At 45.3% G+C, this 16,227-nt stretch overlaps 1 long non-coding RNA gene across 2 annotated transcripts in view; it reads right to left on the bottom strand.

Annotated features, from left to right (window-relative positions):
• The window catches only part of LOC117720747 (uncharacterized), a 168,784-nt gene that overhangs the window by 82,259 nt on the left and 70,298 nt on the right, over positions 1-16,227 (bottom strand). For both annotated transcript variants that reach the window (XR_013104132.1, XR_013104133.1), the window contains exon 5: positions 8,311-8,368. This is a non-coding gene — a long non-coding RNA (uncharacterized LOC117720747). The remainder of the gene's footprint in view (positions 1-8,310; positions 8,369-16,227) is intronic.

The raw sequence follows: 16,227 nt of genomic DNA, 5'->3' as shown, positions 1-16,227 counted from the left end.
CTACATATGTGTGCTGTGTACCCATCTGTGGGCACGTGCGTGCCGTGTACCCATCTGTGGGCACGTGTGTGCTGTGTACCCATCTGTGGGCACGTGTGTGCCGTGCACTCATCTGTGCTTAAAGCCCAATCCTTTCTGGGAAAGAAAATGGTCTATTAGGAAAGGTTAGAAGTCATGCTTGAAATTAAGTGGGTGGATCACATGTCAATTTAATTTTAATTGGGGCTATGCCACCCTTCTTATCTTGGAATGAAATCACAAGCCAAAATGTGTTCACACCACGATAGGCCTGGATCCTGAAGATACCTCGTAAGTCTTTATTCAGCCACTCACTCTGCATCTATGCACCATGAGGGGTTAAAAAGAGATGGTAAAGGATAAAAAAACCCAAAACAGACAGGGGGCGGAGGAATGAACGGGGAACGAGCGGTGGGAAAGGGATGTGAAGGGGGAGGCAAGGGCTGCATTTGGATTGTAAATAATAATAAAAACCCCTAATGCAGTAATTTTCCTTTTAGAACGTACAATTCAGATGGAACACTGCCAAAGTCTTCCATGAATAATACCGTTTACACGTGACTGTCAATTCACAGAAGAGGCAGAAGAGATGACTTTACTATCCATCACTAAATGATTTTTTTTTTTTTTTTTTTGGGTATTTTAGGGCTATTTCTCTGAATGAACAGACTGAGCTGTTCGTTTCTATGAAGTACTCAGTGTGTCTGAAACCAGCACATTTGACATGGTCTGGGACACACACTGTGGTTTGAAAAAATAAAAGGATGATTCACTTATGTACTAATATGGTCAATCTGCTTCTGAGAAAGATACTCTTGGGAGAAAAGAGTGATGTCTGCCCGTGGAAGTGTGGCACTGGTGCAAGTGGTAGTAGCATGCTGGGACTTTTCTGGCATTGCTACTCATTCCTCCTGTCCCGCTTTACCCTGGCTGTTTCCTGAGCTGAGGCAGGAGCATTCTTCTATAAGACAGCCCACAAGAGAGAGGAGTACCTCCAATGTGGGAATTAAGTGTTTTGTTTTTTCTTTTTCTTTTAACTGAACACAGAATAGTTTATGGGACAGGGGAATCGAATACAAAACTGTTTCCTTTGCAAACATAATTTATTAACATAGTCAACATTAAAACTGCACCAGGGGCTGGAGACATAGCTCGGCAGGCAGAGCACTTGCCAAGGGTTCAATTCCCAGTACATAAGACTAGGCATGGTGCCAGAAGCCTGTGATCCAGTTCCTGGGATATGGGGACAGGAGGATCAAAGGTTTAAGATAATCCTTGGCTACATAGTGCATTTGAGGATAGCCTGAGGTCCCTAAGACCCAGTATAAAAACAAAACAAAAACAAAAATAACGATTATAATCCTCCTTGCATTTCTGCCAGTAAAAACAGCACAGCTACTAACTTTGTGGCCAGCGACATTCGCTTGTGCAGAGAATCTGGCTGAGGCCTCCCCTGGCTAAATCGAGGAGAGCAGTTGTTTTGGAGTTGAGGAAGAGTGCACAGAGCTGGGGAGGACAGGGAATTTTTGAGGGAGGAACTATTGTCAGAGGAGGAAGTTAGTTGCTCCAGGTTTGAAAGCACCTCACAAAACCTTCATTGTCAAGAGGATGAGGGCGGGACTCTGTCCTTCCTGCTCTCAAACTGGCAAAGTGGAAAACCAGTGAACTAGGATATGAGTGGTCACTCACAGGGGAAAGAACAGGTTTTAATAGTGTAAAAGAAACTCTGATGACAACTTTTAGCAAAACATATTCTCAAGTTCTCATGCAACAAAAAAGACTCCACGACAGTCCAAACAGTCTTGGAAAATAAGAACAAGAAGGGTGTATTACTTCTTGACTTTTAAATACACTGCAAAGCTACCGTGATCAAAGCAGTATGGTATGTCATCACCAGTGTGCTAGTCAAGTGATCTTAGCAAAGATACCTAGACTACAGAAGAGCAGGCTCCTTAATAAATGGTGCCAAGGAGGGTGAAAATATTAAAAGTGGATCTACCATACACCCTACAAAATAACACAATGCATGGATGCTGAAGTGCCTTAGTGGGGAAGAAAGTCTGCAGCCAAGCCTGACAATTGGCATTCCATCTCCAGATAGAAGGAGTTGGAATCAGTGAGCTGTTTTCTGATCTCCACATATGTACTGGATCATATGTGTGCTGCTCAGTGTACACTCATACACAGTGAGCAAAACATACAATCTAATTCTATTCAAATGTATATGCCCTGGGTGTATAAAATTATTTGGAGAAAATACAGGGAAAGTGTTACATCATTGTGTCTAGGCTGTGGTTTCTTGAATGGGACAACAAATGCACAACCAATAAAAGCAAAACCGGACAAGTGGGATTTGAGCATGGCACAGGAGGCGGGACTGTGGAGGAGACACGGGATTGGCTGAGACAGCTGCCAATCTGGTCGCGTATCTGACAGTCACACAGAACACAGAAGGGGTGCCTGCAGCTATGCAGCAAAACAATCTGATTTCTAACATGGGCATTTCTCCAAAGATGACATATAGATATAACCCTGATGCACATGAAAAGACTTTCTTCTTCTTCTTCCTCTTCCTCTTCCTCTTCCTCTTCCTCCTCCTCCTCCTCCTTTTTTTTTTTTTTTTTTTTTTTGGTTTTTAGACACAGGGTTTCTCCGTGTAGCCCTGGCTGTCCTGGAACTCACTCTGTAGACCAGGCTGGCCTCGAACTCAGAAATCCACCTGCCTCTGCCTCCCAAGTGCTGGGAATGAAAAGACTTTCAACATTACTGGTTTTCAAGAAAATGCAAACCAAAAGCACAGTGGGAGCTGGGTGAGGGGGAGCACACCTTCAATGCTAGCACAGGAGGTAGGGTAAGCTGAGCTCTGTGAGGCTTGAACCAGCCTAGTTTACACAGTAAGACCCTGTCTCAAACCAAACAACAGTACTGATTTCCAGCTTCTGGAAATGGTTACTATTTTAAAAAACATGTCAGCAAAGAGCTGAGAAACTGCAGCCCTTCTACAGTATCTGTTGATATAAAATGCAGCTGCTACTTAACACTGTGCAATCACATACACACACACACACACCCACACACACCACCACCACCACCACCACCACCACCACCACCACCACCACCACCACTCTATGACCCCGGACTTGCATGTCCATCTCCTATCTTCCTAATTTGTGATGCAGACAAACCTCCTACAAGCATATAGAGAAGGTACCTTCAAAATTATGTTACTCTATCTGATAGTAGTACAAATTCCAAGTATCACTTGAAACACCAAATTATTAAAATGCTGCTCCAAAGTGCAGAGAGCTTGAGTCCTGTTCTATTATACCCTCTAATAATTTTGTTCTTTGGGCACCAAAGTTCATCCCTCATGTAAAATGAGAAGCTTCTTAAAATTTCAAATATTGCTTAAACACTATTTGGACTCATTGCCACATGATTCTCAGCAGGGGAAAGGATGTGTATTTATCCTACGCTCACCTGAGCTTTCCAATTTGCTGAGTATTATTTAAACTGGATGGCAGCAGAGTCTACCGTTTCTTTCAGCCAATGCTTAGAATGCAAAACTCCCCAAATATCACTAAGTCCTGAAAACGAGTTATTGCTCTGTGTATATACGTTATGTAGCATTTGTGTGTATACACACATGATAAAAGCCAAATGTTGACACCAGTGTCTTTCTCAATCAGGGATCCTCCTACCTCTGTCCTTCCTCCACACCCAGAGCTATGGTTACAGACCCTCCCCACAGCTATCTTTTCCCATAGGTGCCTAAAGATGTGAACTCGGGGCTTCGTGCTTACATAGCAGGCTCGCTGGTGACTGAGCTATCTCCCTACCCTAACAGATTTTCTTTGCAATAGATAAATAAATATATAGATAGATAGAAACACAAAGCAGAGCAAAACCCCTAACTATAGCAGACATAAACAGTTGACTGCCACTGCTTTTGGCAGCATCTTACCTTGGGCCTTTTACAGTGGCTATTCACTAAGCAGTTAATGCATGTACTATCTCAACAGAGAACAGCAGGAATTCAGACTGGAGGCTGAAAACTGGCCCTCTCAAACACACTACTTTGAACGTATCATTTTACCCTCTTCTAAGATCCCTTCGAGTCTCACTGAAGCTTGGCTGCCTGACACAGGCTTCTCTCTGTTTTCAGGATCAATCCAGGAGCCCCAGCAACAGCAACAAACAGCTTCACAGGACAATAGCCAGAAAGTTGGGAAACGTGTAAGATGTATCTTAAACTATGCATTCATCACCTCTGAGGTTATAAAACGAAAATCCACCATTTCATGTTCCCAAATGTTTGCTTTGTTCCCTTAAGCCATCAGCTGCATCCACTCGGTGCTGCCATTCTCTGAAGCCATCACAATCCTGTCCTGTGACACAGAGCTGTCTCTAAAGAGGTGGCCCAGAGACACTCAGAGAATGCTCAGCAGACAGGTCCACACTGAGGTTCTGGCCTTGCCTGCTCAGAGTTGTTGGCTACAGGTCCTAACACTAACACACAACACACACACACCCTCCCTCCCTCCCTCCCTCCCTCCCTCCCTCCCTCCCTCCCTCCCTCCCTCCCTCCCTCCCTCCCTCCCTCCCTCTTTCTCTCTGGTATTTTCCTACCAACTTCCTATACTTATGATCAGAAAACTAAACAAGGACAGGTTAGAAAACAGGTGAAAATCCCAGAGTTATTTGCAAGCAAGAAAAATATTCTAATTCTAGAATCTTAATAATCACCTTTAAGACATTTCTCAAAGGCAGGTGGACTACTACTGGAATATTTTTGTTTAAAAGAACCATTTTGTACCCGATAGTCCTTAAAATCTGTTTTGGACATGATCATTTCTTATGATAATACATTGTCATTCTTATGGGGGTGGGGTGGCGAGCCTGCCTCTGCATTCAGTGAGGATGTACCCAGACAAGCACTGCCCAGAAGCTGCAGTGATGCTCTGGCAGGAGCTTTGAGCTAAGTGTCAACACTCCAGATTTCTTTTTCTAAAAATCTGTTTTGGTTTTTAATTTTTTTCTATGCATGAGTACTCTGCCTGAATGTCTGTGGAGGTCAGAAGAGGGCATCAGATCCCCTGGAATTGGAGTTGGGGATATTTGTGAGCAACCCTGTGGGTGCTGGGAAACAAACCTGGGTCCTCTCTGAGAACAACACGTGCTACGTGTGCGCTCAATCTCCGAGCGGACTCTACCCTCTCTGGAGTTATTCTTCTACTGCAAAGTTTGTAAAAGGAGAAACAAATGCACCTCTCATGTAACCAAACTAAGCCATTGAAAACTTATATCTAAAAGTAAGTTCTAAATGTTTTGGAGAAGTGATTAGACCCTTTCAAAACCTTTTAAATGACCCAGGTCTGAGAAATCACTACGGCATGATCCTTTTGCAGCCCCACTGAGCTTGCACAAAGGACGGGACCAGGGTTTTATCATGAAATCCTTTTCTCTAGTATAGCTCTGCTCTCTGAACCAAGTTCTAAGGGATGAATACATCTCACTCAGTTCTTCAGAGGTGAGATGTAAATTCCAAGTACGCTTGAGGAGCTTGGGTAGGAGGCTTCAGTACATTCTAGTATAAAATGCAGGCCAACCCTAGGAAAGCTTAGTATGGTCCTGTAGGATAAATTCCAGAGGAGAACAGCAATGCAACACTACATTCTGGCCACCAGGTGTCTCTCAAGAGACCCCACCATTGCTGATCCCTGGACCTGACCACTCAGGTGGATTTTAAAGTCAGAGCACCACAAAAAATATGTTTCAGAGAAACCAAATATTTTAGTATACAAGTTATGGGAATTAATGAGGAAGTCATTATTTTCTTAAAATGATTTAATGGCAAGATCTTTTTGGGGGGCAACCATGTTCTTGAGTGTGTGTGCTGGGGCGAAGGGCAGAGGTTGTGGTCAGGCGTCTTGTCTTATCACTCATGGCCTTTTATTTACTTATTTATTTTGGAGACACCGTCTCTTACTGAACTTTGTGCTCAACTGACTTGGCTAGATTAGCTGGCCAGTGAACGCGAAGGATTCTCCTGTCTCCACCCCCACAGTGCTTGTGACAGACACGCTGCCTGCCGTGCCTGGCCTCCTCCATGGGGGCTGGATCCAAATGCAGGCCCTCAGGTTTACATAAACACCTTACTGACTGGGTTACCTTCTCTGCCCTATTTAACAGTGCGACCTAACAGCACGGAAGAATGTACCTTTCAAAGTGGCAAAGCTTGATTCTTTGCCACAGTCAGGAAAGCAATGTCAAAGTTCAGAGAGACAGCAAAGCAGGGGTCAGTAATGAAAGGGACAAAGTTGGGCACAAAGAATTAAGTGGCTGAGGACCCAGCATCTACAAGGCAGCTAACTTAGACTCATACGCAACCTTACTTCCAGAGCATCTGATGCTCTATTTGGCCTCTTGAGGGCATGGTACAATCACACCGCACACATATATACATGCAGGCAAACACTCATATACATTTAATAATATTTTAAGTTGAATTAAGGTGAGTTTGCAGGGGTTTTAGGGACAGTGCACAGAACACAAACTCCAGAGCAAGGAAGCACAAAGGCCTCACAAGTCTGTCAGAGGACAACACTCTGGGATAGTCATAGTCTACATTAAAGAGAGACAGGTAAGTATTCACATCAAATAGATTAGAGGGATAGGCCTGGTGGCACACGCTTTTTAATCCCAGCACAGGGGAGGTAGAGGCAGGCAGATCTCTGTGAGTTTGTGGCCAGCCTGTTCTACATAGTGAGTTCTAAAACAGCCAGGGCTATATAGAGGGATCCTATCTCAAAACAAAGCAGAACAAAGCAAACCAAATAAACAGATGGGGCAAGCATCAATGTATGCAATGCTAACAGGCATTATTTCCTCTGTGGGTCCGAGTCTCTCGACATACTGGGTGCAGCTGTGTTCACAGGAATAGTCACACTAGCACCTCCCAGGAGAAAAGCAACAGCACAGGTAGTATCACCCCCAAATCCATGCAGAGAACCACAGAAGACAGCAAGTGACACTATTTATAAGATAAGGCAAGTAACTTACCAAGCCACATCAGGGGACAAGAAGACACCATGAAGGCCATCCAGAGGAAAGTCTACCACACTGGCCCCTCACCCCAACTAAATGGATGCTGGCATGCCGAAAGAGAGAAACCAAGGAGGAAAAGAAGCTGAAGATGAGGGCAATGGAGTCCAGAGCCTCACCAGGAGAGGACATATGAGTCTGAGAATAAGTGCAGAACCAGAGACACAGGCAGAGTGAGGAGCAGAAGCCGTGCTCACTCAAGCTGCAGGCGCATGTGTCTCACTATCCACTCGGTGCCAAAGCCTCAGTGGGACCAACCACAGACCTGGAGGGTCGACAACTGGGACTGTCTCATCTGAGATATCAGGTAATATTACCTGATTATCTGCTGCCCTCAGAAGATGGGGTGCTATTCTCAATGCCATCTTTATGAATAATTAATGCTGATCCCTAAGCTACCTTGGTGGCTTATAAAGCTATTCTCCATCTTCCAAAGTGATAAAAGTCTCAGAGAATTTCTGGGTTCTGCTAGGTAACTCAGGAAGTAAAGCTGCTTGCCAACATGTCTGATGATAGGAGGCCAATCTCTGGAGCTCACTGGGTAAAAAAGGAGAACCCACAAATTGCCTTCCACCCCACCCCAAAACACACTTTTTTCCTCACCTCCCCCCACCTTTTAAGGTTTCAAGGCTGGGCATGGTGGTGTATGCCTGTCATCCCAGCACTTAGGAGGCAGAAGGTAGATGATCAGAAGCTTCAGGCCAGTCTCAGCTACGTAAAGAGTATTAGAGGGGCTTGAACTACACCAGACTTTGCCTTCTAAAGTTTAATAATCATAATAATTACTATTACTTAGAATTCTATGATTATTATTAAAATATCAACATGTTTCAAAGAAGCCCTTTAGTTTCAAAACTGAAACCAACAACTTTACATTCGGAGTTATTATTAAACGGGTACTTTAAGGTGAGAATAAACCAGTGTGCCAAGAATAAAGTTTCTCAGATCTGCTCAGGATTGTCGAGTTCTCAGAACGCACCAGGGCTGCCCATTCACCCTTCCATTCACCCAGAGGGCACGGCTTTGTGTGGCATTTTCTATGTTTGTGACTGGTTCACTTGGGGCTTAGGTACACTGAAAATCACTTAGAAAAGACCAAACACTGTCTTCCATCTCCCATGTCAGACAGCATCCTAAGCACTTATAGATATTAACGTAGCAACTGCATACACAAATGATTTCAGTTACCTCTTTGGTGGCTTATTGTGTTCCATGAAGAGAAACCGGGCTGCTGCCATTTTTCTTTCTGGAAAAAAGAGGACAAAATTGTTAGGAGTGTTCACAAAGGCACACCCACGTTTTCAATCATTGTCAGTATTTTCCAAACTTGGGAGAACCAGAAGGTATTTGGTCAACCTTAATGGATCATTTCAGGCTACGTTTACTGTTTTCATTAAAACAAACAAACAAACAAACAAACAAAAAAAAAACATTTAAAAGTCATTTCTCCATTCACTAGTAGAAAGAACTTGAAAAACAACTATCTCCTGGCTGCAAAGCAAACTCTGTGACACCAGGAAGTCAGCTTAGCTAGGGTTCCCTTGACTCAGGATCCTTTTGTTTGATATGTTTTTAAAGTACCGCGTTTAATTTTATAAAGGTTTAAAGCTTGCATGCCACAGTGCACCTGTGGCAGTCAGAGGACAAAGTGCAACAGTTGGTTCTCAGCTTCCACAAGGTGGATCTTGGGGACTGAACTCAGGTCATCCTGCTTGGAGGCAAGCACCTTTATTGGCAAAAACCATTCTGACAGCCCTGTTCTTCATTACTAAGTCACACTCTCCTCCGATGACCATTGTTAGGTGACCGATAACTTCCCACCTGATGCCCTACTCGGAAATAACTGCAGTTCTAGAGGTTAGGTTAGAGAAGTTGTCTGGTGAGCTTACTGGAGCCACCACCAGTGAGAGGCCCTCTAGCCCAGGCCACGCTGCCACTGCCCTTTCCCTGGACAAATACGAACACCCCAGCTCTTCATGAACCTTCCACATGTTCTTCCTGTCAATCTCTTACCAAAGTGCATCTTGAGGACTCTGTGAAACATAAACATGGTGGGCGGGTAGTTTGGCCCTCCTTACTCTTACCCTGGATGCTCTCTCTGATCAGGACCACAGCTGACCCTTGCCTGCCCTGGCCTTGCCCCTACTCCCTACCCCTGCAGCTCTGACTCCTTAACCTCTCTCACTAAACCACAAGCTCCCCGAGGTGAACATGCTCATTCCAGGTTACTACAGGGGCTCAGTAGATCTCTTCTTGAATGGATGGTGGTGTAGGGCCATTAGATCCCAATGCAGCATCAACCCAGAGAGGGATGGGTCTGCCAGGAAGACTGCATGCCTTCACTGACAAGGCCGACCTCCCTGTGCTGTCCACGTTCATGTCTGCCAACTGCTGCTGCTGTTTCCAACAGTTCTGTGACCAAAATGAACCTGAAACTATTAAAAGAGAGAGGGCACAAAGAGCTCCTCAGGACAGCTAAGGAGCAATTCTGTACCGTGGCCTCTGAGAGGTTACTAAGAAACACTGTCAACAAAAGGGAAAACACACACTTGGCCAAGGAAGTTCTCTGCTGGCAGATGCTGGGAACCGCACTCGAGAGGCCGAGCTTGCTTCAGGGTGCCGTCACCGATGAGGGGCGGGCAGGAGAGGTGTGAGGGTCATCCTAAGGCCTCTCTGCTGCCCTCCTCCCATGCCCAGGGCACAGTGGAGAATACCAACCACTGTGCTCTCTGCCCACTTGCCTCACAGATCAACAATTAATTGCCATTTCTTAACTGATGCCAAGTGTTTTACACGGCTCACCGCTGTGGTTAATTTTTAAGAGATGTTCCCCTCACTTTCACGTCTCTGTTCTCTTGTGTGAGGGGATTAAGAACAAAGCGGCAAAGAGATGTATACAGGGCACACCTGGTTCTAATGCCTTATCTAGACATGGGTTAGAGGGCCAACTGCCTTCCTTCTTCCAACAGTATTCGTGTAAGTGGGTCAGGCACAGTTTTAGGGACACAGTGAAGATACAATCTGCTCTGGTTCTATCTAGGAAGAGACAATGAGCACTTGAAGAAAACGTCACACACAGTGGATGATAGTGTCATTTAAAAAAGTAAAGAAGAGAGGGTGAATCCGGGAAGAATGAGCATCTTAACATCTTGGTTAAGGGATGTCTTACTGAGAAACTGCCACATGGTCCCAGAAAGGGCATAAAAGAAAGTCATACATACATCTTGGGAGAGACAGTTCCAGCCAGGGCAAGGACCTCACATTATGGCATGCTGAGCCTTTGGCTTTTATTCAGCAGCACACAGAAGAGGTCCTCTGGGAAGTCGCCGAGATCTGGCTGCTGTGTGGACAACACAGTGAAGGCAGGGGCGGGTGGAGAGCAGAGACTACTTAGTTACAAGGCTTCTGGGACACTGGAGAGAAAGTAAGGTTGGTCTTTAGTAGCCTGGGCTGTAAACAGAAGTGAATGGGCCTCCAAAAGATGGATTCTTCCTGGGCTATGGAGGAGATGCCCTGGGGATAACTCTAAGAGGCCCCTAAGAACCAATCAGTGGTAAGAGTACCTTTATTGCTGGCGCTTATACACCACTTTGTCTCTAGTGCTAACACTCCTGGGAGGTGGCCTTATGTTACATGGGCTCTCTTGTACCCATTTTGTTCCATGCACAGCACCCCCTCCACAGACCTCATGCAGTGAGCCAGTTGTCATAACTGAAACATCTAAACTGTGAGTCAACCTATTCTGTTTATTTAAAAGTTCATAATCTCTGGTATTTTATTTTAGTAACAGATATATAGATATGCAGTTAGCTAAGTAACACAATTTACTAGGTGTGTTTCTGTCTAAATTACTGTATTTACAACAACAACAACAAAAAAAACCCTCGGTTTTAATCTAGTACAGAATTAATCCATGATTATATCCGACTTAAAGAAAAAAAATCTAATCGTATATGTGTTCTTATACTGCTCACCTGTATGTACTTCTATTTTTCATTTGTTCTCTGCCCCTGGCTGAGGAGAAAGGCCCTTCTATGTACGTGGTCATGGCAGTCCACGAGTGTTTAAAACACACCTCTCCACATGAAGGTCTACTGACCCACAGCAGAGTAAATGTCAAAAAGAAGTGTCCTTACAGCCCAGCTTGGCTGTGCCAATGTGCCCAGGCCAGAAACAACCCAACACAAAGGAGGCCCCGAACGTCTGGATAAGGTGGTAGGAAGGACAATGGACAGGAGAAATTCTTTAAAAGCTAAGTGTGGCTCTGAGAGCAGCTCCTCCTCAGTCCCTCAGCCCTGGAGGCTGCCTTGTATCAGCTGTGGATCCCTGCCCTCCCCTTTCCACAACACCTCAGTCCAGTCCAGCCTAATGCCATCAGCTGGCCTGGTCAGAACTGACACTGTACACAGCTGGGGCCGTGTGACAGCACACCGGGATCCATGAGGTCCCTATGCAAATAATGTATTGGATGTTCTACATTTCATCTCGGAAATCCTTTACTCATATTCTGGTCACTTTCCACAACTCACAGCATCTGTTTCTTAGTTTGCTTCTAAGGATAACAGTGTGCTGACAAGATACCTCAGCAGATAGAGGTGCTGGCTCTATGACCTCAGACCACCGGACTTCATTCCCTGGGATCCACATAATGGAAGGAAGAACCAACTCCTGGATTGCACACCCACCCCCCCACCCCCCGCACACTCGTGCATACACACACCAAACTTTTTCTTTAAAAGAGTAACGTGTAAAGTTTTAAAAAAAATCATTTGTTTATATTCACGGAGACTATACCAGCACACACAGGGCCTACTCAAGCCACATGGGGTCACAGAGGAGGAAGTAACCACTAGCTCCCACCCACCCCTAACCAAGAAGATATCTCCAACTGACATCCTGTCCAAAGGGAAAATTAATTTTCTCCAAAGGAGCCTCTCTTCAAGGTAGACCCCATGCCCAGCAGTAGACGGCGAACACAAAACGAACTCAATGGTTTTTTGTAGACATTTTGTTTTAAACTGCTTTGAGCTTTTTTTCTTTCCTTATTTTAGGAGGGGAGGGGGCTGCTCATTGGCCTTTTGGTTGTATATTTTGTTTGGTTTTTGTTTTATCTAGTTCCGGCTGATCTGGAACTCACTATGTAGATGAGGCTGGCCTCAAACTCACAGACCAGGCTAAAGAGATCCTCCTGCTGCTGGCTTCTCCGAGCCGGGGTTAAAAGTCTTGTGCCACAATACGTAGCACTTTGGTTATATGGTTTGTTTTGGGGGGTTTTGTGGGTTGTTTCTTTACTGCTGTTGTTTTTGTACCTCTGTTGTATGTATATATATGTACATGTGTTCATGAATGAGTGGCTAGAGAGGATCTAGGAGGAGTTAGGAGAAGAGAAATACAATCAGAAAATAATCTGAAAATTTTTTTTTCAAAAAAAAATTTCTTTAGATAAGGATCCTGTGAGAAAAGGTTCACTATAAAATGCTCAGGTGACTAAAACATAATAGATAATTTAAAAAAGGATAAACGGGACACATAGTGGGGACAGATTCAGTCTGTGTGGCTCTTATAGCTTAAAGCCAAGTAGAGGTAAGAGGGACATGCACTCAAAAGAAACCAATTATTTTCAAGGTAAGGTGCTTCCCTTACTGAAAACAGCCTTGTTCATGCCTTCCTCTCCTGTATCAGGCATGCCAAATGGGCCAGGCTGTAGGTCCCTCCCCAAGGGCAATTTCACAACTTTGTGCATCCTAGGCACTACGCTTAGAACACTTCTCTAGTTCCAGACCAGCCTTTCAGACTGCCACACTGGGCTGCACCCCAACCTCTTTTCAAGTGGGCGCGCCTGGCCTCCACAGAGCGGGCAGCCCCCTGCCTCCACACAGAGGGCAGTCCCCTCTCAGCTCGGCACACCACACACCCAGGCAGCTTCCGCTTCTGCATGATGCTACCTCTCGGATACAGCACCCAGCCCAGGTCTTAGAAGGGAAAATCAATGAGCTAGCCCCAGCGATGACCACTGTGATTCCAGCATCCACACACTCACTGGACGAGAGGTTCCAAATGAACAAAGAAAGAGGTGCAGAGAGATGATGCTCAAGTTACCACCTAAATAAAGGGGCACTACAGAGCACACGGAGGTACTGGGAGGAAGTTAGTCTGAATTACTCAATTCTGCATGGAAAGACATGAGTTCCCGTGAAAAGGTTTACTACTGTCTGTGTTTATAACCTACTGGTATAGCTGATCCTTTAGAAGCAATCCCAGTAACTTGCTTTTAAGTAAGAATACATTATTTTATAGTACAAACAATGAAACAATTGCTTGTAGTTAGTGAGAAGCCTATAAAAATGCACCTATAGCACCCACCTCAAATTTGAAACAAGTCTGTCATTATAGCACACACAGGGGTGTCCACCCACAGAGCAAACCTGCAAGATTTTGCTGTCTTCAAAATTCTGATCTAGAGACGCTGTTAACTCAGCATCAGCCATTAACTCAGCTTAGTACAAAGGGAAACTTTATTTTACTATTTGTTCTCTTTTTTCTGATAGTCTAACACTACAGTCCATCGGTTTTACAGGCAACTAATAGCAATTCTCAGAATATAACAGGTATATATTATATGGTCACTTCTATGAAGGGCCATTCTCACAACTTTTCAGTTTGATACAGGGCTTTCCAACATCCCATTAAATAAGAAATCTGGGAATCGAGGCACGAACGGCAATTGCTATTCACAAGAACTTCCATAACCCATAACATCATCCTCCCTACAAGGCTGCAAAGCCACACACCAGACAGCAGGGAGCCGGCTCTGCCCAGGCTGAACACATCGCACATCGGCACCAGCACACCCCATCACCAGGCCTCCCTGAACTTGCTTCCCATTTGTCAGAGCTGACCTTCTAGGTGGCCTGGATCCTCTATGTTCCCCTTTCTCCTTCAGACTGTGGCCATGGGTGGCAGAGTGGCCAACTCAGAGTGGTTACTGGGTAGTGCCTAATGAAAGAAGCCACAGCCTCCTCACAGCGGGTGGTGGCGATCTGCATATGCATATCCAGCCCCGGGCTCATTAGAGGACCTTAGACTTTCTCCAGCAGAATGGTACAGGCCAGGAGGTGGCAATAAAGGACCTTATTTTAGCAGTGAGGCTTTTCTTAAAATAGCTTCAAGGTGTGTATACTTTAGAGGCGGCAGCAGACATTTCCTGACCTATCAATTTGCAATCAAAATTTTAAACTTAACACATCTTTCTTCTTTCTATAGAGAAAATAAAAATGGTACCCTTGTATAGCAAAAAAGGATAAAAAGTGCGGCAACCTACCAAAAGTTAACAGGAGTGTCTGTAGTTGCTCTCCACCAAAGGTTGTCTGTAAAGCTGATCTAGCTTTTGTACACACTTGTGTGTGTGTGGGTACACGCGCGTGTGCCCGTGCCTATTCTACTCATCCTTCCTCACATTTGAACAAACCAGCCCAGAAATAAAAGTGGTAACACTTCAGGTGAATGTCTGCTTCACGGTCGTTGGGAAAGACCCTACCATGTTTCCAACTGTAAGTAAGGCAAAGCCCCTCCTCTGTGTACACACACACACACACACACACAGCCGTCACACTCACCTTCACACACACACACACACACACACACACACACAGCCGTCACACTCACCTTCCCACAACTCACAAGGAGGTTGGTCAACCAAGGCCCAGAGGAGGCTAATACTAGGTGAAGCTCAGTGCTATCATGGAGGCTTCTGGGCTGGCAGGGCCCTCCTCTCTCCCTACTCCCAGAGCAGCCACACAAAGGAGGCTTGGCCGCTCTGCTCAAAACAGAGAACTCAACTCAGACAACAGGATCCGACAGGACACAGGCATGGGAGCCAGTAACTGAACACTATTTAACAGACTCCCAGGGGCAGGACCAGAGATGCCTGGCCAACCAAAAAGGGAGTGGGCGAAAGGCTCTGTGGTCAGAGCCTGTAATGCCTCCGGGCAGAAAGGCAACAAGTTATCTGTTGCTGGCGGAAAGACCGAAATTCCAGAGCCATTTCAACGCAGCCTTGCCACATACGCACAGTCCTTAGGAACCCGAGGAGCTCTGTACCAGATCATAGGGGTACTCTGTACGGAGCCCACCTAGGCTTGGCAGAAATCTGCATGATCCACACCCAGGCCAAACAAGAAAAGAGCTGGAAAATGTTTGAAATTTGTTTGAGAGATAAAAAATATTTGTCCAGAACTGAGAATGAAAAGAAATAGCAAACAACTCAGGATGGTTCTTATACATTGAGGTACTAGTCTAATGTGCATCGGCTCTGGGTTCGAGTCCCAGAACTGTACCAAAAGAAGAAAAGAACAAAACAAAACAAGGATTAAGCAGCCAGTTGGGAGCCTAGGCAGGGTGACAGCGGGGCAGTCTCTAGTCAGAACAGAGAGTTCACATGGGCCTGGGCGTGTGCTTGCTTCGCCCACCCACGGTTTCTGGGGCAAACAAATTCTTGGCTGAGCAGGTGTGTGTGGGAGGCCTGAGTATTTTCCAGCATTAGAACATTGCCCAGAACTACTTAATCAGGATTTTTTCAAGGTCACATATTAAAAAAAAATGTTACAGTCTTACAAAACAAACAACTCTGGAGTCCAGGGGCAGGAGGGTAGGCAGCACAAGGAAGGGAAGACGGGAGTCCAGGGGCAGGAGGGTAAGCAGCACAAGGAAGGGAAGACGGAATTAGCTATTCTCATGTGATCTAGCTTCCCATTCACTGAGAACAGAGACAAGCATGCAGACATTAAAAAAAAAATAGTAGCTAATTTTGCTTCTCTCTCTCTCTCTCTCTCTCTCTCTCTCTCTCTCTCTGCCTCTGCCTCTGCCTCTGCCTCTGCCTCTGCCTCTGCCTCTGTCTCTATGTGCTGATGTAACTTGACCCCTCACTCATCCTTCGTGATGGGTCACTACCATCTCAACATGGCTTTTGTACAGAGAGTGGTGACTCACTCGGGGACACATAGCTGCCCAGTACTAAGTCCCCTTGGGCTCTGCTATCCTGCCTCTTGTTAAGACTATCTTTAACAAGAAGCCCCTTCCAGTTATAATACACCTAATTAATTTCCC

Source organism: Arvicanthis niloticus, chromosome 15 (assembly GCF_011762505.2).
Source record: "Arvicanthis niloticus isolate mArvNil1 chromosome 15, mArvNil1.pat.X, whole genome shotgun sequence".
NCBI lineage: Eukaryota > Metazoa > Chordata > Mammalia > Rodentia > Muridae > Arvicanthis > Arvicanthis niloticus.
This window is presented reverse-complemented; position numbering and strand designations above follow the sequence as displayed.